We start from the raw sequence: 22901 nt of genomic DNA on the forward strand, positions 1-22901 counted from the left end.
CCCTCCCGCCAGGCCCGCCGAACTGTACAGCTGAGAGGGCGGAGTCCCCACTTCCGGCCACCATTGGCCGTGATTCCGTGCGCGGCGCAGCTTCAGCCAATGGGCGGCGGCTGTGGGCGGAACCTCCCCGCTGGAAACCCGCCCCCAACTCCGTGACCGCGGCTCGCCATTGGGCGGAGGCGTGTGACGCGCGGGCTGCAGGCCACGTGGTGGTGTTTTCATTGCCAGAGCCGCAGGCGAGCCGGGAGAAAGGAAGAACGAGTGCAGCTGGGGCCAGACCTGCTGGCTCCAGTCCCGCATCTGCATCGCGGCCGCCGCAAAGGGGACTGACGGACGCGCTGGTTCCTACCCCACCCAACCCCTCGTCATGTGTACCTCTTCGTCTATTAAACTTACAGAGGTTAGCAGATGGCGTTAGACGCCAAAGCCCCACCCTTCCGTAGAGTCTTCACGCTGCTTTGAGGAACGTTTCTAAAACGAGGACGCTAAGGCCAGACAGATAAGTTATCTTACCCATTGCACTGCCGTTGAGAATTACTCCATGACAAGCGCTGTGTTAACTATGTATATTATGTCGTTGAATTCTTATAAAACGTTATGAGTAAAGTATAATTATGTCCAATTTAAAGACGCGGCACTGAAGCACGGAACTGCTAGACTTGTCCAGAGTAACACCATAAATGGCAGACTGTGGGCTTCTCAAGATCCATGTACCGAACGACTCAGCTAGACACTTTTGGAAAAAAAACCTGAGCTGTAGCTGAAAAAAAAAAAAAAGAAAGAAAATGTGTATCAGATGGTGTACTTTATAAAAGAGATAAAGTCTTGAATACAACACAATTCAAAACTCACATAATTCGAAGTGACAAAGGGTCGCTTTTCCCAAGCTAACGAAGATAACGTTGCCCTGCAGAATTACCAGTACAGCTTATGAATCGTTAGCTATGCTAGCTTTGCATTTATTTAATTCCTCATGAGTTTTTAATGCATGCTTTTCAAAGTTTGAGAAGAAATGGTATTTTAATGATTGTATTACAGCACTTCAAATTTATCTATTTCATGGCTAAGCGTGCTCTCTCTCTCTCTCTCTCTCTCTCTCTCTCTCTCTATATATATATATATATATATTCGGACCTAGAATGGATGAGAGAAGAGCACTATTTTGCTTAAGCTTTTCTGGTTAGATTTCGTTTTGGTTTTTTGAAATGCAAGCGTAACAGTGTCTTCTCTCAATACTGTTATTCTCTCAACTACTGTAAAAATAGTTCATTGCATAGATCCACACATGTTGATTGTGAGGTGTTGTATTAACCATCGTAAATGAAAAGAGCTGCCGTTCGGATGCTTCACACCATCTTTATAACTTCTCAGATCAAAGGTGCTCCCACTCCCTGCTCCTAGTTTAGGCAAATGTTTCAGTCCTTCCTATTCTATTTAGAAAACCAAGAGTCTGGCATACCAGGTGCCAGGTTTCTGGGAGAATTACACAAAATGCCCAGAAGGTTTCTAAGCAGAAGCTGTTATTCCCAAGAGTTTGGACATTATGGGGTAGAGTTAGGAGCTGGGGTTAGTTTTTTAACAGGACCGTTTCATGATAAAAGTAGATAAACTCAGCCAGGTTGTGCAAAAGGGATTAGAAGAGGTAAAGCCTAGACTTGAAAAGGGTAAAAACAAATGGGCACGCTAACTTTAATCTTCTAAAATTTAACTTGATATGTTAAAAATATCAAGTTAATGGGTAATCAATGTAAAATGATTAATCAGTTAATTTAGATTATTATTTTTTGCATAAGTATTTAAAATCCAGTGTATCTTTTTCACTTACAGCATATCTCAATTCACACTAGTCACATATCGAGTGTTCATTAGGCTGGCAACTGTCTTGGTGCCCAGTGGAGTTTTGAGCGCATAAACCACAGGGTATGGCGACTGGTGAAGTAGGGGGAGTGGCAGGGAAGAAGAGGGAAGAGTTAGAGCTCGTGCCATGGTTATGAAAGGGGCAGCGCACTGTGCTGCTTTCGGAAGATCGACATCTGGGCAGGTATTTAGGAAGATGCATTTAGTTTCAGACATGTCTAAGTAACAGAACTGGATGCTCATTGGAATTAAGGTTCAGACCTAGAGATGCAGAGATGGAAGAAACCTGGTCATCTTCCTGGCCCCACCCTTCCTGTGAATGATCCTCCTTGTTTGCTTCCTGCTGGATTCACAGTCCACCATCCACCACCGTCCATGTGAAAATAACATCTCAGGGCTGCCTCAGCCGGTTTTATTTTTTCCCAAGACAATACAGAAATCTGTATTTTTATATAAACTTATATTTATAGAAATCTCTATTTTATATAAACCTATATTTTTATGTAAAAATTTCAAATGTTGACAACTAATTCTTATTTTAAAAAAATACCTCATGGACCAAACTGAATACATCAGCTGGCTGGATGTGGTTTGTGCAGGGCCAGTTTATGACCTCTGTTAGAGGTGTAAACAGCCTCTTTGAGAGGCTCCACCCTCAAAAGAAAAATTCCCAGATGTCCATTCATATAAAGAGCCAAGGAAAAGGTTATAAATACATTCAGAGGTGATAAGTCCATTTAATGTCAGGCTGATTTTTCTTTGTTTACGTCCTAATGCTAGGTTCTGTGGGAGTGGAAACCCTTGATTTGAATGTTGGGTTTATGGGATCCTAATCCTTCCAAACAGAAATTTCACTGCCAAATAACAGAAGCAAAAGGTTCTAGAGGGGAGGAGGAGAACACAACACTTTACCACGATGGGAACAAGATTTTGGCTTTTTCTCCTTCTTCCAACTGAAATTCCTGTGTCTTTCTTTTCCCAGACAAAATATCCATTATTCCTAGGGAAATAGTCAGCAAAGTCTTGGGAGAATAAAGCTGGGCTCTGGGACTCAAACGTCCTTGGTAATACAAAATCACCGGCTACAGTTCAGCTCATGGGGAGACTTCCTGCTTGTGTAACAATCAGGTTGTCATTTAAAAATGATGATTAGGGCACTCACAGGACATTAACAGGGGAAGCTGGAAATGAGACATCCTGTCTGACGCAACTCTCATGTCACCCAATATAGTTGCCCATAATGTTCAACTGTCTATAATTAGAGTAACTACTAGGTGAGCAAATACCACTCCTGTCCTCTTCTCTTTATAAAACCTATTCTATTTTTATAAAATCAGGTCACAGGAAATAATCTCTTTTTTCTTTCCCAATGTGTTTGAACACTCAGAACCTGTGCTGAGAGAGTCAACCCTTAATGGACAAGCAGGTAGTACCTTGAAAAAAGGGCCCGGGGACAGTAGAGAATAGGTAAGTCTTGGGGGTGGGGGAGGGGGGTGGGTGATGTGTCACAAGGTGAAAAAAGCTCAAGGAGTCAGCCCGATAGTTCTAGAGTCAGAGGGGAGGGGTTGGACTGTGGGGTGATTTCGGGGAAAGGAGATGGTACCCTGAGATTGGCAAACAGGAAGTCCCTAGCCAGAGGTATGGCCGAACAGGCAGGCACATTCTGGCTTTTATGTTTCTAAGCATGGGCACAGTCCATGGGGAGAGCATGGCTGCAGTGAAGACACAGCCCCTGTTATGTGCCTTTGCTCCCCAAATGCAACCATTATTTCTCGTTTTATTGATTTACAAGAAGGGGAGGACAAAGGGCAAAAGCCAACAACCATTCTCACATTCTTTGATTTCTACATTTCCTCTCAAAAGTAAGAAACAGTGATATCTCACTGAAGAGTGAACTGGTGTCTTTGTCTTCATCCTTTCCCTACATCTGCCTTATTTTTGCTTCCAGAATAATTTCTAAAACCCCAAAGCAAATGATAAGTTTTCCACAAATACTTGGCGATCGGCTGATATTCATAAAGACAGTAGCTGTCCATCTCTGCGTTTGCAGACAGACCTTGAGCTAAGGATCTGTTATTCAAGACAACATAGAGAGGTTCAATCATGGAGTTTCTGTTTTCTGCGACATCTTAATTAAGGTCAGCTGAGGTTACAGAGAGGGTTCAGCCAATCGCCCTGACTTAAATTTTATAGTATAATTATAGGTGATAACTGAAAATGGAAAACAAAGTTTTACAGAAAGCTTGAATACATCTTTTCATTTAATGCTCCCTACATCTGTCCCGTTCAGCAGATTTTATCCCCAGCACGCAGCTCCATAAACCAAATTTGAGAGTTGTTGGGTAAGCAGCTACAGCCCGTAGGGCAGTCCGTGATGGATATGTAGTTTGCACTCAGGCCCCTCCACCGGGCTCCCAGTTCACCATTCCGTGCTGCCTCTCAGACTGCAGTGGCTCAAGGCTAGAAATAGAATTGGCGTCTTAACCGGTAGTTCATTCTATACAGGGACAGAGGCAAGGGGCGGAGAGAAAGAGGCAGCATTGTGCCAAGAGGCCGACAGGCCAAGTGCAAGGCAGAGGGCATGGAGTCTTTGCAGCTTTTCAAAGGGGACTAAAGCTTTGCGGTATCACTGGAAGTATTTGAAGACATCTTTTGCTCCCAAGCAAAGGGTTAACCTGCACATATGGGCCAGTTTGGTTAGTAAGTGGTGCCGTGCTGTACGACTCTGGGTTTCTAACTCATCTAGAGAAATGATGTAGGGAGTGGTATTCATTCCTCAGAATCCTTCACCTCTGGGGAGAAAGCGGGTCTAAATACCTTAAAGGGACTGGGGAGAGGGCGAAGAATCCCACAATTCTTGGTGAACAGTGCCATCTAGTGGCCCATGGTCTCTAGTTCCAGGTATTGGGTGGACCTCCGAGGAGAGGCGGGCTTGAGTGAGTTGGAGCTGGTCTGCTGGCCTGGAAGAAGAGCCCCCGAGGCTCTCTGTGTCTTCTCCTAAAACCTCTTTACTGTCTATACGTGGGAAACCCAGAGGCCTCCCTCACTACTTCCTCTGCTGGAGGAGAAGCTGGAGAGGGGGTTTCCATATTCATTCACTTGACAATTTTTTTTTTTATCAAGTGCCTCTTATTCTCTCACCATGGTTCCAGGTCCTGGGAATGCACCACGGGACAAAATAAATAAAAATTCCAGCCTACACGGGCAGAGAGACCATAAACAAGAAAAATAAAATGCAGAGTGTCTGGGACAGCAAGGAATGCTAAGGAGAAAAATACAGCAGTAAAGGGGGTGTTCTGAAATCTTGGGGAGAGCACGGATCTTAGATAGAGCGGGCGGGGCAGGCCTCACTGGAAGGCTTCATTTGAACGAAGACCTGAAGGGAACAGGTTATGCGACCACGTGAGGGGAAAGCGCTCTGAGCAGGAGGAGCACAGGTGCTCATGGAACACTGGAGGGAGAGGAGGGGGAGGGTACATAGGAAAGGAGGTCAGGCTGTAATGCTAGGGGCGGGAGTGACATTGTCACTTATATTTGAACAGAATCACTCCGGCAGCTGTGTTGAAAATCAGTTGAAGGTGTCTTGGAGGATTCACAGTTCTCTTTAGCGTGTTAAAAGCTCAACTTCATATTTACTTAACATCATTTAACAAGTACTTCCCAGGCTTATTTAGAACTTTGTCTTCCAGGATCACCCATAACTCCCGATCAGCAGACCGTTATGTTCCTGACGGTCATAAACAAAGCCAGCATGAGGCCAACAGAAAACAATGTTGTTCCCAAGGCCACACCACAGCTGCAAAATGACTAACGCCGAGTGACTAATTCCTTCTTGCCAATGCCTTCCCTAGACTCGATCCATTCCTTCTACCTCCTAAACAAAGATTTCTGGGCTACCCAATTATTCAACCACTCACTTCGCGACCAGCTCCAACCCTGACTTGATTCTTGTTTCTCATACCCTTCCCACCTTAGAGTCACTTAGCACAAATTCAGCCCCCCCACCACCACCTCTTACTGAGTCACCCCATGCGCCATCAGGCGTCCACATGCCCTTGCTGCAGTAAGTTTAAACTAACGTCGATTGAATGAGCCTGATGATCTTTACTTGCGGGTGTTTTCAGTCCCCATTGCTCCATAGGACTAAGTTTAAGAAAAGCTAGACCAAATGATTACTTCCTACTCTAAAATTCTGTGGGCGCATAGCTGAGACACCGTACCCCGCTGTAAATGTCCTGTGTTCCAATTGAAAAACAGTGTGTGGTGAACCAAAAGGGTGAGGACCGACTGTATTGTCAAACATTTTTAAAGTAGGAAGTGTGTGTTGTTTTCATAGGCCGCCTTTCATCTGTCTGGCCCCTCCTGATGTTAGCATTTTTGGCTAAACATTTGTGCAATGGGCCCTCTTGGCTTGATCAGAGTGCCATACCCTTCCCTCCTACCCTGGGCCTCCCTGAACTTTTTGGCAAGATACGGATGCCCAGAGAAAGGCCAGATTGGTTCTAGGCTAAACAGTGAACACTTCCTCAGCACGCCTGACTTGTGTGAGCGTGTGAGCAACGATGAGCCACAAAATCGGACTTGCAGCTTAGAAAGCTCATGAGGCAGCAGAGGTAGAGGCTATAGAAGAGAGATGGGGAGGTAGCGGCAGAGACCAGGTGGGAGGCTGGCACATCAGTCCAGGTTAGAAATGATGAGACCCGGACACAGATGATACCTGGGGGACGGAGGGAGAAGCTGTAGGACTCAGCGACCTATTAGACGGAGACATGAGGAAAGACAGGTCAGTGTGCCGCGTGTCTGCCAGTGGCTTCTTAGCGGAAATGAGGTAGTGTCATTGGTTACCCAGATTTCACTAGCTCTTGCCTCTACCTTCTGCGGGACATTCAGGTCCCTTCAATGCCTTCTCTGGCAACTGCTGGAAGCCCTGGCATGCAGACACCCGCTTTATTGGAAACGACCAAATGCATGTTTGTCCTCGCCAGTGGAGGGTGATGTCTCATTACCGCTAGGACTACAGTGTCCATTGTGACAACACCAATACTTTTTTCTGCCTTTATCGAAATGATCATTTTTGTTTTCTCCATTCTTAATGTGGGCACTTGACCCCTATGTCCCAGGCACTGGGCAGGTAGGTGGGATTGAGAGAGAGATCCAGAATCATTTGTGAGGAGGTAGTAGCTGAAGCCATGAGAGGAGGTGAGAGGTGATGGAAAATGTGTCACTTGGTGAAGAACTGGAATGAAATGTCCTGGTCGGTGTTTTGAGTATTCCTTTAATTCTAGGAACGCTGTCCCAAAGGATAGCGGCGTGCGTGCTGAGCCTGCTGCAGCGGCTGAAGTCGGCCCCCCATTTCTGATGCGTGAGAACCTCCGTTATAAATGGAAACGCAAACTGGCAAATGCTTGTTGGCGAAAACCAAATGCACCAGTTTGATCTGATTCCTATTATCCGCGTGATCTCCTGTTTTCCTTATTGATGGCAAATATGTGCGAGGAACGAAAAGCCGGCATGTCTTCCAAAAACATGACTGAGAGTTTTCTGATGGGGCCATGATTTATGTAGACTTTCCATTATTTCTCTGAGGTCAGAAATGTCCCTTGGCAGGTTTTTAATTTTTTTTATGGAAGTTTGGTTCCAGCGGCTCTTTAAGAGCCCATAGGAAAAATATCAAGTGGACAAGATCGATCTTAAAGTATTGAAAGTATCTATTTCTTAGGTCCATCCCTCTCTCTGTTTTGTCCCCAGCAATCTGTCCCCACCAGTGGCTGTTTGAGTTATCCTCTGTCTACGGATGATGCCTGTCTGACCTTACTCTCTGGAGTACTGCCAGCTTCTGACTCGCATTCCAGAACTTATCAACACTTGCACCTGCATTCCTGGTGGGTTCTTTCTCCTGAGCTCTTGAAAGAATACTGTTTTAGCAACTCCCAAGGACTGACAGGAGAGTTGTTTTTTTTTAAGAAGAGATTTAGCTTACACCAAGACAGGAATCAGTTATTTTGTCCCATCATTTTACACATTGACTATGTGCATGGCAGACTGTTATTTTCTGTCCTTCTTTTCTTCCAATCCATGAACATAGTATAGATTCTTAGGTCCTCTTGACCTAAGTGTGTAATTTGCCGTGACCACATAGCCCCCAGTTTCTTCCACTTCTGGGGTTCTTATAACATTAGCCTGTGTACTTCCTTCAAAGCAGTTATTATGACCTGAAACTATCTCCTTTGTTTATTGTTTATGTGTTTACTGTCTATTTTCTTCATCTAGAAAGTAAGGTTTATGAGGGCAGGGTCTCGTGTGTCTTCTCCCAGCATCTAAAATAATGCTTGAGCACATAATACCAGCCCATAAAATATTTGCTGTCTGACTTACGGAATCAAACACTTAAAATCGGACAAATATTAGCTTTCCATCAACTCATAAGTGTCATATTTTTTGCCTCTCTTGGAAAATGATGTCCAAATTTAGTATTAATATCAAATGTCAATTAACTGTAGAGTATTAGTGGCTCTTGAGGGGAGGCACTGTTTTACATTTTCTGAATCTCTTTAATGTCTGGCTTAATAGAAAGCAGCTGGATTCTCAAGGCTGCTTCTGCATTCAATCTGTGGTGATATAACACATCATACAGCCTTCAGAAAACCCCACTGTGCACCTGTGAGAGAATAGGAGTGATAAAAAGCAAAAGGCCTCTTAGTATTGTTTTGAAAATAATTTTGTCTGCGCAGATGCCCCAGAGGTTCTTGGGTAGACTCAGGCATCCTTGAAGCACATTCTGAGGACAAACGATGGCTACTAATGGGAAGAGATACTTTTCTTTGCCTTTAAACTTCATCACCTTTAAACACCATGTGTTTCTCTTCAACATCCTTCGCTTAGCTCAATATTAAAATATGTTTGTATTCCTCAAGACTATGTCATTGCCAAAGGTGGCCAAGATGTATAGCAAGTGTTGAGTGATGGAAAAGCAAACCAAAAGTTAGTAATTTGTTTTTGCTGCACTCAGACACATCCACACAAACACAAAAACAATAATTAAAACATGCGCCTTTACTGAGCATGCGTTAAAGGCTCCATATTTTCCAAAGATTATCTCTATTATTTATAACAACACTCCCGGGTAAGTATTATTAGTCTCATATCACAGACAAAGAAATAGAAACTCAGAAAACATGAACAATATATTCAAGGTCACCAAGCTAATAGTGATAGAGTGGTGACTATCACCCTCAAGTCTCTGCTACTCCAAAGACATGCACCTTTTACCACCCGACGCTAGATCACCACAACATGGCAGGGTGGGGGTTGGGAAACTAGACACAAGAGTCCACCGTACAAATTAACCTTGTTGTTTTGGGCAGATAAACCACGGAATCAAAATAATGTAGTTTTTTTGCCTCTCAGTGATAGGTACTAAAAAAAAACCTCAATGCATTTTTTTTTTCTGATTGAAAAGCAATACACCTACAACAAAAGGTCTAAGAAGAGCAAAATATCCATCAATAGAAGATAGGTTAATTGTGGTCAATCTTCAGATGGAATGCCATGTAGTCATTGAAAGAATAAGGCAGCTCCGTGGGTAGTGACACAGGACTCTCTCTGAGATATGTTGTTATACAAAAAAGGAAGCATAAGGCCTATTTCTATTAAAAATGCATGTGTGACTGCACGTGTAACTGGGTTCTCACATGAACTCAGTGGATGGACAAACAGGAGACTGCTTATTTTGCTATACTCACAATTACGTAATTACAGAAGTTATGGAATGGGCAAATCCCCTAAGATTTCGGGTCGTTCCGGAGAGTAGAAAATGTCTCTCTCAAAGCCAATTCAGAACCGCCGAGCTCCTCTTCCCTTCTTTCCCTCTTTTCCCACCTTCTCCTTTTCACTCCATCTCCATCTTCTCCTGAGCGGGAGCTGGGGGATGGGATTAACGGGAGAGCAGAGGGAGTCTTCATCAGTGACACCCTCGTGGTTCGTTCCTTCTTGCCTCGCTCTCTCTCACCCGTTAGGGCGGCTCTCCAGACGTCTCCAGAAGACTGTCTCTCTCATGGGTCTCATTTGCGCTTATTCAGAGACTTCTTATGGGAACTTCTGCACTGCCTGGTTCCTGATTTGGGTAACCTTTTGTGGCTTCCTTCCTCAGCTTCTTCCCCCAGTGCCCACCCACAGCCTCTTCTTTCTGTTACACCGGCAAGTGGCGGGTGGGACCCTCGGAGATGGCTCCAGCCTCGGTGACTCCTACAGCCTTTGTTACTCCTGGAGCTTAGGAATCCTCACCTTGCTGTGGCTGGGGGAGAGACTTCTCCAGTGCTGCCTCTCGCCCCTCTCCCTGCTGCTAAGGAGCAGGGAGAGGCTCTGTGTTCACAACCTTCCCTCCCACATTCCAGGGGACACAGGCCCAACTCCTAAGAGCTTTTCTGCCCTCACCGCTCAGACTCACAGGGTGGAGCCAACAAAGCTACCAACCAGGGCCGGAGATGTAATGTGCAGGAAAAAATGGAAACGCTGGTCCCTTTGTTCAAGGCACTCAAATATAAAGCTTTTTCTTAAAAGTATTTTCTTGCTATAAAATGTAATGGGGGTAAGAGAGATACATGCATTTCAAAATAAACTTACAAATTGCAAAAAATAACATTTTGGGGTCATAATTTTTAGACTCAGGCATCCTTCTATAATGCAATAATTTGTTAATGTGATATCTTGATTGATCATTAGGTTTTTCTGGCTCACTTTTCTGCAAATTCTTGAGGCCATTACATTTTATACTCTTAGTAACTGTATTTTAAATTGATGTAATTGAAAATGTCAGCTGCTCTTGGCAAACGTCAGATTGTATATAAGTTTTCATTTTGAGAAGGATTAATCTGAGGATACAAGTTTTGGTTTCTTGTATGAAACAAATTACAAGAGATCAGTGGAAACAAAAACATCATGCTACAAATTTACATTTAAGCTTAAATTCAGAGTTACACAGAACTGATTAGAATGAAGAGAAAGAACTGTTGATCTAGCTGCTGATTTATCTGTCAATCTGCCAATCAATTGCCCTCTCTCTCCTGGATGTGCATTGTTGATTTCTGGAACGATGGAGAGGCACTGGAAACAGTGGTTTCCAGGTTTCTTCTCATTCCCAGTGGCTTGGAGATTAGAGATAACGGGCTGGGAAGGTGCTTACTTTTTATTTGTATAATCTGCCCACTGTTCAGCATTTTAAACACAAGCATGTATTAGTTGTTCAATTTAAAAACTTGTTAACAGGAAAAGGAACTCTTCGAGAAAGAAATGCAATGTTGCCTCACAATCTCAGTATTCAGCTGCTCATTGGTAATGTCTTGATGGTCACTAATCTTTCTAAAACCATTAAATATATTTTAATATTTATTTTAAATTACACACAGCTATATATAGTTCAGCATCTTCAGTTCAGCTGAAAAATGTTAAGCCTGGAACATTTTCAAATTTGGAGCATTAAATTAGATCAACTCTTGTTTTTTCCTGGGCTGAGTTTTTGGAAAGGTCAGCTGTCATTTTTGTGGTTGTTTTTAAAAAGATGAGCTGTGCTTTCTAACGAATGAAGACGATGCCGAAGGAAGGTTTACTTCCTGCGTTGGACATCCCGTGCATGTGCCCGAGCTGAGGGCTGGGTGGCTTTGACAGCAGGGCCCCAGGGGCCTGCCTGATCTCCGGCTGCCTGATGTCACACATAGTGAGAAGGCTGGCAGCAGGCAGGCAGGGCTGCCTCCGGTCCTGTGATGAAAGATCAGAGCAGGATGTCAGGTGGCGCCTCTCACAGATCCCCATCAAGGTCTCTCAATCAGCTTATCAAACAAAAACCAGAGAACACCGACACTTAAAATCAAAACTCTTGATTTTTTTCCATTTGCTTATGTAATTAAAACATTTAAAATCTTTAAAAATTATAAAGTCAAAGTTGGATTTATTTCTACAATGAAAGGAAAGCATAACATTAAAATTAATTAATACATTTAATGCAATTTTAATACATTAACAGATAAAGGGAGAAGACATAATCTTCTCAGTAGACCTCATAGTGGATTGATAAATTTCAAATTCATTCATGGTAAAAATCATTAGCCAGCTGGGCGTAGAATAGGACTCCTTAACCAAATAGGAAGTATCTACCTAAAACTTCTACCAATAGCATACTCGTTGGAGAAACACAGCGAGAATTTCCTTGGAGTCAGGTCTGTGTGCCATGTGTCTCTACAGAGCAGTTAAATAGGCGACTTAAGTCTTCATCTGTCAATAAAATTTCAAGAAACATAATATTGAGTAAATAAAGGAGGCAGAAGGATGTGCAGAGGGTGAAATATTTCCTCTAAGTCTTGTTTTAGCTTCAGCTCAGACAGTTTGATACACATTCTCTTCATTGCTAAGGTCTAAATATTTTCTAATACATGTGTATATATACATATATAGGTATGTATGTGTGTGTGTGTATATATATATATATTTGAAGGAATATTTAAAATTTATAAACATATCAAGTTTGTTATTATTGATATATTTAAAGTTGATTTCAAATTTTAGAGAACATGGTGGTGTGACATTGATTTGGGGGTTGCTTGATTTTATTTGACTCCTACCTCTCAGCCTAATGCATACATATGTGTATGTGTGTGTGTGTGCACATGTGTGTGGCCTGGTCAATTCTGATAAGCCTTCTATAGTGTTTAAAAATAATGGAAGTCCACTAATTGTTGGGTGCTGAGCTCTCTGCATATAGCCATTAGATCGAATTTTTAAATTAAATTGTTAAAAACTTGGATTTTCTTGGTAATATTTTGGGCTGCTTAATCAAACAAATACTAGGAGATAGTAGGTTAAAAATCACTCACTATGGCCGTGAATTGTCACATTCTATTTAGCAATACCAGGTATTTGTAGCTGGAAGGATTTCAGGATATCTAGTCTGTCACGTTGGAGGTAGTAGAAGTCTCCATTTTTCACTTTCTTAATTGTAAGAGATATTTTTTTGGAATAGATAATATGTGCACAAGTTCAAAATTCAAAAGTACTGAAAGGTATATAGAAAATAAGTCTCGGCCCTTCCTCTGGGCTCTGCCCACCCCGCTTCCCTCCCTGGGGGCAACCACTGTTATCAGTTTCTTACGAACCTTTCCAGAAATTGCCTGCCTGTCCATCTGTCTGTCTGCCTCTCTCCTTTTCTTCTTTTTCAACACAGATGTTAACACACCACATAGACTATTCTTGGTTCTCTACCTTGTTTTTCATCCTTTAGAGACGTTCAGTGGAAAATCTCACCACATTAGAACATGTAGTGTTGGTTCATCTTTTGAAAGGCTGAATTTTCCATTGTGAGGAAAAAATATATAAACTATATCTTCATATATTATATATCATTATGTATTATATATTATTATATAATACATAATGACATAATATTATATGTCTTTATATGTTATACATATATTATTTAACCACCCCATGTTAATGGATATTCGTAGTGTTTCTAGTGAATGTTCTTGCACTTCTATCATCCTTGAGTGTATCTGAAGAAAGAAATTTCTATGATAGGTCAGAGGGATGAGTATTTTTTTTTTCTGGATGGATAGCCAATTGTCTCAATATAATTTACTACGTAATTCATTTCCCCCTCATCTATTTTAAATGCCATCTTCATCATAAGTGAAATTTCGATATACATGTGAGTCTACTTTGGTACTTCCTGCTCTGAACCCCTGATTTGTATGTGCACACGCATACAAATATATTACGAAGCATGTGCATGCGCCATGCTTCGTAATATATTTGTAGCTGGAGGGGCAGTGCTTCCTCATTAGTTTCTAGACTGTTCACAATTACACATTTTTTTCCCTTCGAGCCTTGGAATTAAGTCATTTGCTTTTGCAAAAACAAAATCAGGCAAAGCATAAAACAAACAAAAATATGAAACTTTGTATATTTTATTAAATTTATGAACTTATTTCAGGGACGTCGACACTGTTGTTTTGAAATGCTGTGCCTTTCCATTTGTTCGAATCTTCTTTTGCATCCTTGAGTGGCGTTTCTAGTTTTCCCACGTGGATCTGGCATGCTTCCTGCTAAGTGTATTTATTCGTATCTATGTCACATTGCTTCATGTATTTTCAGGCCATGTGGTTAGGTATATACAAGTGCAGAATTTTTATATCTTCCCAGGAAATTTCTCCTTTGTCATTATGTAATATCTTTATTTCTAATACTGTTTTGTCTTAGATACTGTTTCACTGCCAATATAAATATGGCTATAGTTTTGGCAAATATTTTTCTAATATCTCTTTTCCCATTTTTGCTTTTAACTTTTCACTGTAATTTTAGGTGTACCTCTTTTTTTTTTCTTTTAAATATTATTGACATATAATGTTATATTAGTTTCAGATGTACAACATAATGATTTGTTATTCGTATGTACTGTGAAATGATCACCACAATCAGTCTAGTTAACATCCAGCACTACACCTAGTTACATTTCTGTGTGTGTAATGAGAACTTTTAAGATCCAATCTCTTAACAACTTTCCAATGTGCAATGTGGTATTATTAACTATATCATCATGCTGTATATCACATCCCCAGCATTTATTATTTTATAATTGGAAGTTTATACGTTTCGATCCCCTTCACTCATTTTGCCCACCCTGCGCCCTCTGCTTCTGACCACTACCAATCTGTTCTCTGTATTGACGAATTTATTGTTTTCTTTTTCTTTCTTTTTCAAGATGCCACATATAAGTAAGATCATACGGTATTTGTGGTATTTGTCTTTCTCTTTCTTATTTAGCATAGTGGCCTCAAGTTTCATCTGTGATGTCACAAATGGCAAGATGTCTTTTCTTTGGCTGAATAATATTCCATTGTATGTGTACGCACACGCATACACGCGCACGTGCACACACACACACACATATTTTCTTTATCCATGGACGCTGAGGTCGCTTCCATGCCTTGGCTATTGTTAATAATGTTGCAATAACAGAAATGTAGGTTTTTTTGAGTTAGCGATTTTGTTTTCTAGGTAAATACCCAGAAGCTGACTTGATGGATCATATGATAGTTCTATATTTAATTTTTGGGGGAACCTCTATACTGTTTTCCACAGTGGCTGCACCAATTTACCCAAGAGATATCATTATCCTGGGACTTTTTAAAAATGTTTATTTCTCAGTTTGAAGGTTCCCAGACAACCCAGCTTATGATATACTTGAAGCCTAAACCCACTCGCAATGCAGGCTGAAAGTTTTAGTTCTTCAGGGGAGAGTGTCTGTCTTACCCATGACTCAGAAGACGTAGAAAAGCACCCTTGTCTTCTTGAGCTGTTGGGTAGTTTCCTACCTGTTTCCTGTGGTGGTAGAACTTCAAAGACCTCGGTTTTATGTGGGGTTGTAGTTTCAACTTCCTGCCTCATGTGGGTCCAAAGCTCCATCTCCTATGTCTACATAGGCAATAAATCTCAGCCTGTCATTTGCCTAGTCTAACAGCCATGTCTCTGCCTCCAGGTGCATCGGCTCACGTTCTTACAAGTCTAGTTTTCAGCCCCCTTTTTGTTTGTGCTTTTTTATTTGCCATGTTTGCCTTGGCCATGTTTTTGGCTCCCGAGGTTTCCCTTTCTTCCTTGAAAGCTTAGTTATGCATTAAAAATATTGTTATATTTAACTTGAATTTTCTGAGCGATGATAACCAGACATTTTCCTCTTTATTACAGACACTATATATTATAGACACTTGACAGTTACTCATCTATCTAGCTGTTCATTCATTCATTCATGTGGTATTACTTAAGCACCTAATATGTGCTGGATACTGGTGATACAAAGACGACTGGAACTTATGAAAACCAGGGGTACCACACACACACACACACACGGCACAAATGATAACTCCGTGAGGTCCTGGGTAGGTTAATTAGCTTGACTGAGGTGATCATTACATCAGATATGCTTGCATCAAAATACTACGTTGTACGTCTTACATCTATACGATTTTTAATTTGTCAGTCATACCTCTCCCCCAATAAAGCTGGGAGGAAAATCCAGTGGAAGGTGGAGTTGACAAGAAAACTTCTGGGATGGGATGGAATTGAAGCCGAGCTGCGAAGATGAAGGGAAGGGAGACTGAGGTGCTAGGCATGGCTATGGGCGAGGCACAGAATGGAAGAGAAACTCTGCCTTCAAAGAAAGCCAGAGACTAGGAAATGGTTCACGACCGTGTAGCAAGTGCTGTGTGCTGCAGGGGGAAGGCACAGGCTACTGGAGGGTACAGAGAGGTCAAGGGGAGAAGTTTGAGCCTGATTGTGAAAGGTGAGTGCAGTTAGCAGGATGCAGCCATAAGGCAAGAGGCCGGCAGTTTTGACTGCTTGCAAGTTAAAACTTCCGTATAAAAATACTAGCAACTGATATTTATCGAGCATTTACAATTCACCAGCTGTAGTTGTTGTTGTTGTTGTTGTTGTTGTTAAGATGCCCTTTATCAGACTGAGGAAGCTCTATCTGGGCCAGTTTTGAAAGCTCACTGCACTTATCCTGAAAGGGTTAATAAAACAGAATGGTGTCCTCCGCAATAAGCAGAAAGCAATCAGAGTCTAGGTGAGGCCTCGGATCCTGGGGACCATCCAAAGTAAGACAGTGTCCCTGTATTTGTCACGAAAATCAATGTGATGATTTCCTGCACAGTGTTAAATTTTATTGTTCAAAGCAGTTATATTTGCTCCCTTCACTTTAAAATAAGTATATTTCCTACCATAATAGCAAAGCACTATCAAACTAGCAGTCTAGTAGAATACCTGAGAATATATAAAGACATCTCAGATGTATCTGTTTTACCTAGGACTCGAAGAACAATCTAAACTTTTTCGATTTGTCGAATTCAAGGGCAGACAGTGGGCTGCCTTTCTGCTCATTAGATGATTTCACCCACCAAATCACCTTGGAAGAATCCTGAAAAGAGCATCAGTTGGTGCGCAGTGCTATTTGTTTAGAATTAAATTAAGTTTAACAGAGATGGAGACCGGGAGACAACGACTGACTTTGCCTCCACAAAGGGCTGAGTGTCGAGTGACCTCTAAAACTAGCTGTTGCCGAAAATTATCTTAGACCTCGGAGTTACTCCAAGTCCCTGGACTGTATCGTAATAATGCAGTGATAGGTTTGCTTTGTAAAAAGAGAGAGGGCGGACTAGGGGGGAGAAGGCATCTGTCGCTTCTAGTGAGTTAAGCCTTCTAAAAATATTCCTCTTTTAGTGACCACTTGTTAGTTTGACCCTTTGTTCTTTTACTCTGGAAATAGAAACTTCTCAAGTCCCCACCTCTCTCCCTGTGTCTGCGAAATCGTGATAATACCTGAACCACAGAGGCAGAGACTTCATTTTGCAGCCACGGCTTTTGGGCACGAGGGGTTGTGGTGGATAAAAGAGGAAACATTCCAATTAATCTCGCAAAGGCTGAAGAAGTATATTTTCTTCATTTAAAATATTGTATTCTTTTCAATGATTCTAAAGAAACATACTTTGAGCTCAGCGATCAAGTTCCACCGTCCGTACCACGTTTAGTGATTCAGTGAGCTGTTGATTGATCACTATGAAAGAAAGCATTCTTTTGGGAACCAGCCAACTTTGCAATCAATTTCACATCAGTCAGACCAATGTCTGGAGTAGGCAGAGAAGACCTCAGGAGATTTTTTAAATGCCTGTGTGATTATGGAGTCTTGAAAGCACAGTCAGGGGACTGTCCTATGAGAATCATTGGGCCGAAGTCAGGAGGCACCAGCTTTTGATTATAAGGAGATTCTTGTTTTTCTTTCTCTTTCCCTCTCTCTTTCTCTTCCTCTCTGCCTTCTCCTGTTCCTCCTCCTCCTTGTTTTTCTTTTTCTTTTAAATAAGCTTTCTCTTTTCTTCTTCAGATTATGAGAATAAATCATGCTCACTCTAGAATAAATCATGCTCACTCTAGAGAGCAGTGACGTGGACGGCTGTGCCCTTGCGCTAGAACCAAACTCGAGTTTGAAATCTGGTTCCATCGCCGACCAGCTGTGTTACCTTGCAGAAGTCACTTACCTGGTACACCTCAGTTACCCGAGTGTTAATGGGTATACTAATGCTAGTTACCTCCCAGAGCTGGTGTGGTGTGGATTTCATAAGACATTTGTTCACACACATATGGGCCAGGTATATAGTGAGAGTTCAAAATACTGTTTCATTAATAATAATAATAATAATAATAATAATAAAACAGGAAAAATATATAACTAAAGCTACCTATAATTCAAAATTTACCTCCAGGTACACTTTTACATTCTCAAGTTTTCCAATGAAGGCTACCAAATTAGTTAATATTTATTTAGCCTGATGCCATGCTATGTAATGAGAGGTATATAGTTAAAGTCGACATTTTCTGACTTCCTTCTGGCTAATAATCTTTCTAGTATTCCTCCATTCATCATTGACTCGTGCAAAGATAATTTTCACACCTTTTAAATGCCAGACACTGTTCTAGGAATTGGAGGCATGATAGTGAACAAAACAAAAAACTTGCTCTCATGAAGCTTACATTTCTGAGAGAGAGAGAGAGAGAGAGAGAGAATAAACAAACTAGTAAACTAAATCTAATATGCAGAAGGTGCTCCATGTGGAGTGAGTGAGAGCATGATGTGTGCTGCTGGAGGTGGGCAGAAAGTTTGAAATAAGACGTCAGAGGGCATTAAGCACAGACCCGAAGGTGGGGCGGCAAGCCCTGAGCCCATCTGGGGAAGGTGGTGTTTCAGGTGGAGGTGGCCTGGACTTGCTTGAGCAACAGCATGGATGTCAGCGTGGCTGGAGGACAGTAGAGGGGCCAAGATCAGAGGCGGGTGACGGCCAGACCATAGGGGCCTGTAGGCCACTGCCGGTCTTGCTCGCCCATTTACAACCTCATCGGCCTGCAATCTCCTTTGACCTCTGAAACGCAAGAGGACTGACACGTGTCCTTCCTTGGCAGAAGCTTGAAGAGCCAGCATGTGCTGTTCTAACATTTCTTTCTCCCTCTCACAATGTTCTAGAAAGATGTCACTTTGAAACTCGAGGTCTGCTGTGAAGACAATATGGAACCACATTTCAGGCCACCTGATGGATATGCAATGTGAGTGAGAAATACACTTTCAGATGGCTGTTTTGTCCAGCCTGTTTCTGAATTGGACTTGTCTTGCAGCTGTATTTGCATAGTACTTTAAATAATATTTTTTAAAGTTAAATTGTTCACATGAAAAAAAAAAAAAAACTAAGTGAGAGGAAGCTCTTGGAATAGCCGAATCCTCCCCTGTCCGCTCCCTGCTCTTCTGCAGCCAGACTCCGGAGGGGCCACCACCTCCTTTGTAGCAATAGCCGTCCCATTTGTCTCCCTGCCAAACTTATCTCCACGCTGATGCCAAAGCAATGTTTCAACATGCAAATTTAATAATGTCTATTCCCTATTTAAAGCCTGTTAGTGGAAAAGTACAAAAATACATAGAGGGTCTGAAAAGATTGAGCATCAAAAATATTGAAAGGAAATTTTTCACAATGTTACGTGATAGTTTCTGGGTGGTAGGATTGTGGATGATTTTAATTTTCTTTTTAGTACTTTTCTATATTAGAAAGGTAGGGGAAAAAAACCCCACATAATCAAAAAAAAAAAAGCCTCTTACTGACTCCCAATTTTTAGTTGTAGCAGATTAAGAAGGCCGAGGACCTTTGACAGTCCCTCCATTGACAGATCAAGTTCAATGCCCTTCTCTTTGGATCTGGGCTGGCTGAAGTCATTTGCTTGGCCAAGAGAATGTGGCAGGAATGACATTCTGGGACTTTAAGCTTAGGTCATAAAAAGCTATGCAGCTTTTACCGGGCTTTCTTGGGACACTCTCTGGGAGCTGTGGGCCATCATGGAGGTAGCCCGGCACCTTGAGGTGTCCATACTCCAAGTGCAGCGGGGTCCAGTCCTTCAGTCTGCCCCACGGCAGCAGACATGTGAGTGAAGCCATCTGAATCCTTTAGACCAGCCCATCTGTCAGCTGAATACCACCCAGTGACCTCAGTCAACACGGCATCATGCAAAAGAGTCACCCGGCTGAGTTCTGACAAAGTTCCTGATCCACAAAATCATGAGATAGAATGATTGTTGCTTTAAGTGTTCAGTTAATTTGTTAGGTGGTGTAGATAGCTGTGTATTAGTTTCCTATTGCTGCTGTAACAAATTTTCACAAACTTAGTGCCTGAAAGGAACACAGGTTTATTATCTGGAGTTCTGGAGGCCTGGAATGGATCCCACAGGCTAAACCCAAGGTGTTAGCAGGGCTGCATTTCCTCTGGAAGCTCCAGGAAGCATTCCCTTTCTTGCTGTTCATACTCTGGAAGCTGTCCACAGTCCCCGACTTGCGGCTCCCTTTTATCTTTCAAGCCAGCAGTGGCTGGTCAAGTCCTTCTCTCATGGTCTCTCTCTGAACCTGGCTCTTCTGCCTCCCTCTTCCACATTTAAGGGCCCTTGCAATTATGTTGGACCCACGCAGATAATCCGGGGGGATCTCCTTATCTTAAGGTCATCTGATCAGCAACCCCCTTCTGCCAAGTAATGTGTCATGCTTCCGGGGGAGTAGGATTGGGCCTTTTGGAGCGGGGACATCACTCTGCTGACTAGAGTCTGTGAGCTCTTACAGTACAGAGGCTGTGAATTACCTGTGACTCTCCAAGGTATAGCAGAAATAGGCACCTAATGACAAGTATCCTGGGATACAGAGCTATGAATAAGATGGGCGTATACTCCAGAGCAGGGGGCAGCAAACTATGGTCCCCCGACTTTTTGTGGTACAGCTCACAAGCTAAGAATGAGTTTTACGATTTCAAGTGGTTTTAAAAAATTCAAAAGAATAATATTTCGTGACATGCGAAAATCACAGGAGCTTCAATTTTAAGTGTCTCTAAACAGAATGTTATTGGAACGAAGCCATGCCCACTCACTTGTGCATCATCAATAGCTGCTTTCTCGTTATATTAGTGGAGCCGAGGACTTGTGACGGAGACCATGCGGCTGCAAAGTCTAGAACAATGACCGCTTAGCCCTTTACAGAAGAAATTGCTGGCCCCCGCTCTAGACGTGCCACGTGCAGTAGAGTTTTCGCGATAGTGGAAATGCCCTCCCTCACACGTGGTGGTCACTAGCCACGTGTGGCACTTGAAGCGAGGCTAGTGACACTGAAGAACTGACTTATGCTTTGTGTGATTATAACTGATTTCGATTTAAAGAGCCACCTGTGACTAGCGACTACTGCATGGGACAGCTCAGCGCTAGGAGGAGAGGTGGCGATTATGAAGATGCTGACGGTGATGTGATGATAGTTTCACCACGTGTCAGGAGCTGTGCTTAGAGAGCAAGGATGATGCTCTTACAATTTTTTGGTTTCCTTCCTTCCTTCCTTCCTTCCTTCCTTCCTTCCTTCCTTCCTTCCTTTCTTTCTTTCTTTCTTTCTTTCTTTCTTTACAGAAGAAAAAATGGAAGCTTAGAGAGATTAAATGACTCGCCTAAGGTCACATAGTTTAGTGAATAGCAAAGGTGGAATCCAGGTAGACTAACTCCAGAGCTGTCACTCTCACATGAGACTCTCCTGCTTCAGTAAAATAAGACATATATATACACACAGAATTATACTATATAACAGAATGCGATGAGTGCTATGGAAGAAGTGAAAACAAGGTCGAGAAATGAAGGAAGAACAACTGACCAGGGAGGGAAGAGACATCTTCATGGGTGCCAAACCACTTAAGCTGGGCTGTGGCATTTGGGCAGGATTTTGACAGATAGCTATGTGCTGGTACGCATGGAGGACGCGATGTCCCAGACAAGGTGTGGTGTTGGGAAGGTGGACGAGGCGTTGATGGATTGAAGAGCAAGCCGGTTCGAAAACCCACGTGAGAACCTCATTAGCCAAGGACCACACAAGTTTTCCTGACAGATGGCTGCACTTCCTCTTTTCTATCAATAGCAGCTATGTAAATGACCATGTCTCCCTTTTTGCTTTGACTGGAAGTGTAGCGTCAAACTCGAGCTTCACTGTAGCAACAGTAGGAAAACATTACAGCTTGAATATTTGTGTTTCAATATTCTCCCTTCTCCCCCGTGCCCCCCCCATCCAAGCTTGACTTCTGCTCTTTTTTGTGTTTTCTCTGATCTTAATTAACATTTATTCTTATTCACATTTTAATGTAATTTTATTATATGCTTATTTATTGCAATGCTCCTTCAGTCCCTTTGTAAATGTGTCTGGGTGTTCGTAACAAAATAGGTTCAAGCTAGGTGGGGATCTAGGGAGGATGCAAGAGGATATGTCCGAAGAGATAAGAGGTCAGTCCGAAAAGATAAGTCGGTGGCAGGCACTGCACAGGGAGGCTCAGGCAGTTGGGCGGCTGTTTCTGCCTGGAAGAAGCATCCGCGAGCCAGCCAGGTGCATTCCCATGCTCTTTCCTCCGCAGCCTTGGCTGGGATCCTGGCAGCTCCCCACTCAGTTGTTGGAAACCTGGCAGTTGACCCTACTTCCATCCCATGCCGCTGCCCCCTTGCTTCCTGGACTGGCTCTGGTGTCCGTTGGTGTCTTCTCCGAGTGTTAATTCCCAAACATCCTCTGTTTCGGTCTTGTTGTTGGCATCAGAGAACACGCTGGCATCCTATAATCTTTCTAAAGCATACCCTGATCAGGCTCTTCTTCTCCTTGAAGGTCTTTAGTTGCTCTCAGGTAAAAGGTCAAGTTCATGAGCTTGGCTCAAAGTCATAGTTCACACCTCAGATCTACCTCTTCTTAGCTATATGACTTTGGGCAAGTTATTAAACTTCTCTGTGCCCCAAGTGCCTCACCTGTAAAATGAGAATAACAATAGTCCCTACTACAGAAGGTGCTGGTGAGGATTAGCTGCATTAACATACGTAAAACATGAGAACGGCTCCTGGCACAAAGCACATGCCGTGAGATGAATTCGTCAAACTCATCTTTTGCCAGTCCCCCTCACGCCGTTTCTGGTTCCCAA

The 22901-nt window shown here is 42.5% G+C and overlaps 1 long non-coding RNA gene across 1 annotated transcript; it reads left to right on the forward strand.

Moving 5' to 3' along the window:
* The first annotated feature begins 242 nt into the window (after positions 1 to 242).
* LOC107510290 lies at positions 243 to 8535 on the forward strand. Its single transcript, XR_001596773.2, has 3 exons — positions 243 to 400; positions 3245 to 3324; positions 7606 to 8535. It is a non-coding gene; the product is annotated as an uncharacterized LOC107510290 (long non-coding RNA).
* The last annotated feature ends 14366 nt before the right edge of the window (positions 8536 to 22901 follow it).

The sequence above is a fragment of the Rousettus aegyptiacus genome, unplaced genomic scaffold, assembly GCF_014176215.1.
Source record: "Rousettus aegyptiacus isolate mRouAeg1 unplaced genomic scaffold, mRouAeg1.p scaffold_m13_p_6, whole genome shotgun sequence".
In the NCBI taxonomy this organism is placed as follows: Eukaryota; Metazoa; Chordata; class Mammalia; order Chiroptera; family Pteropodidae; genus Rousettus; species Rousettus aegyptiacus.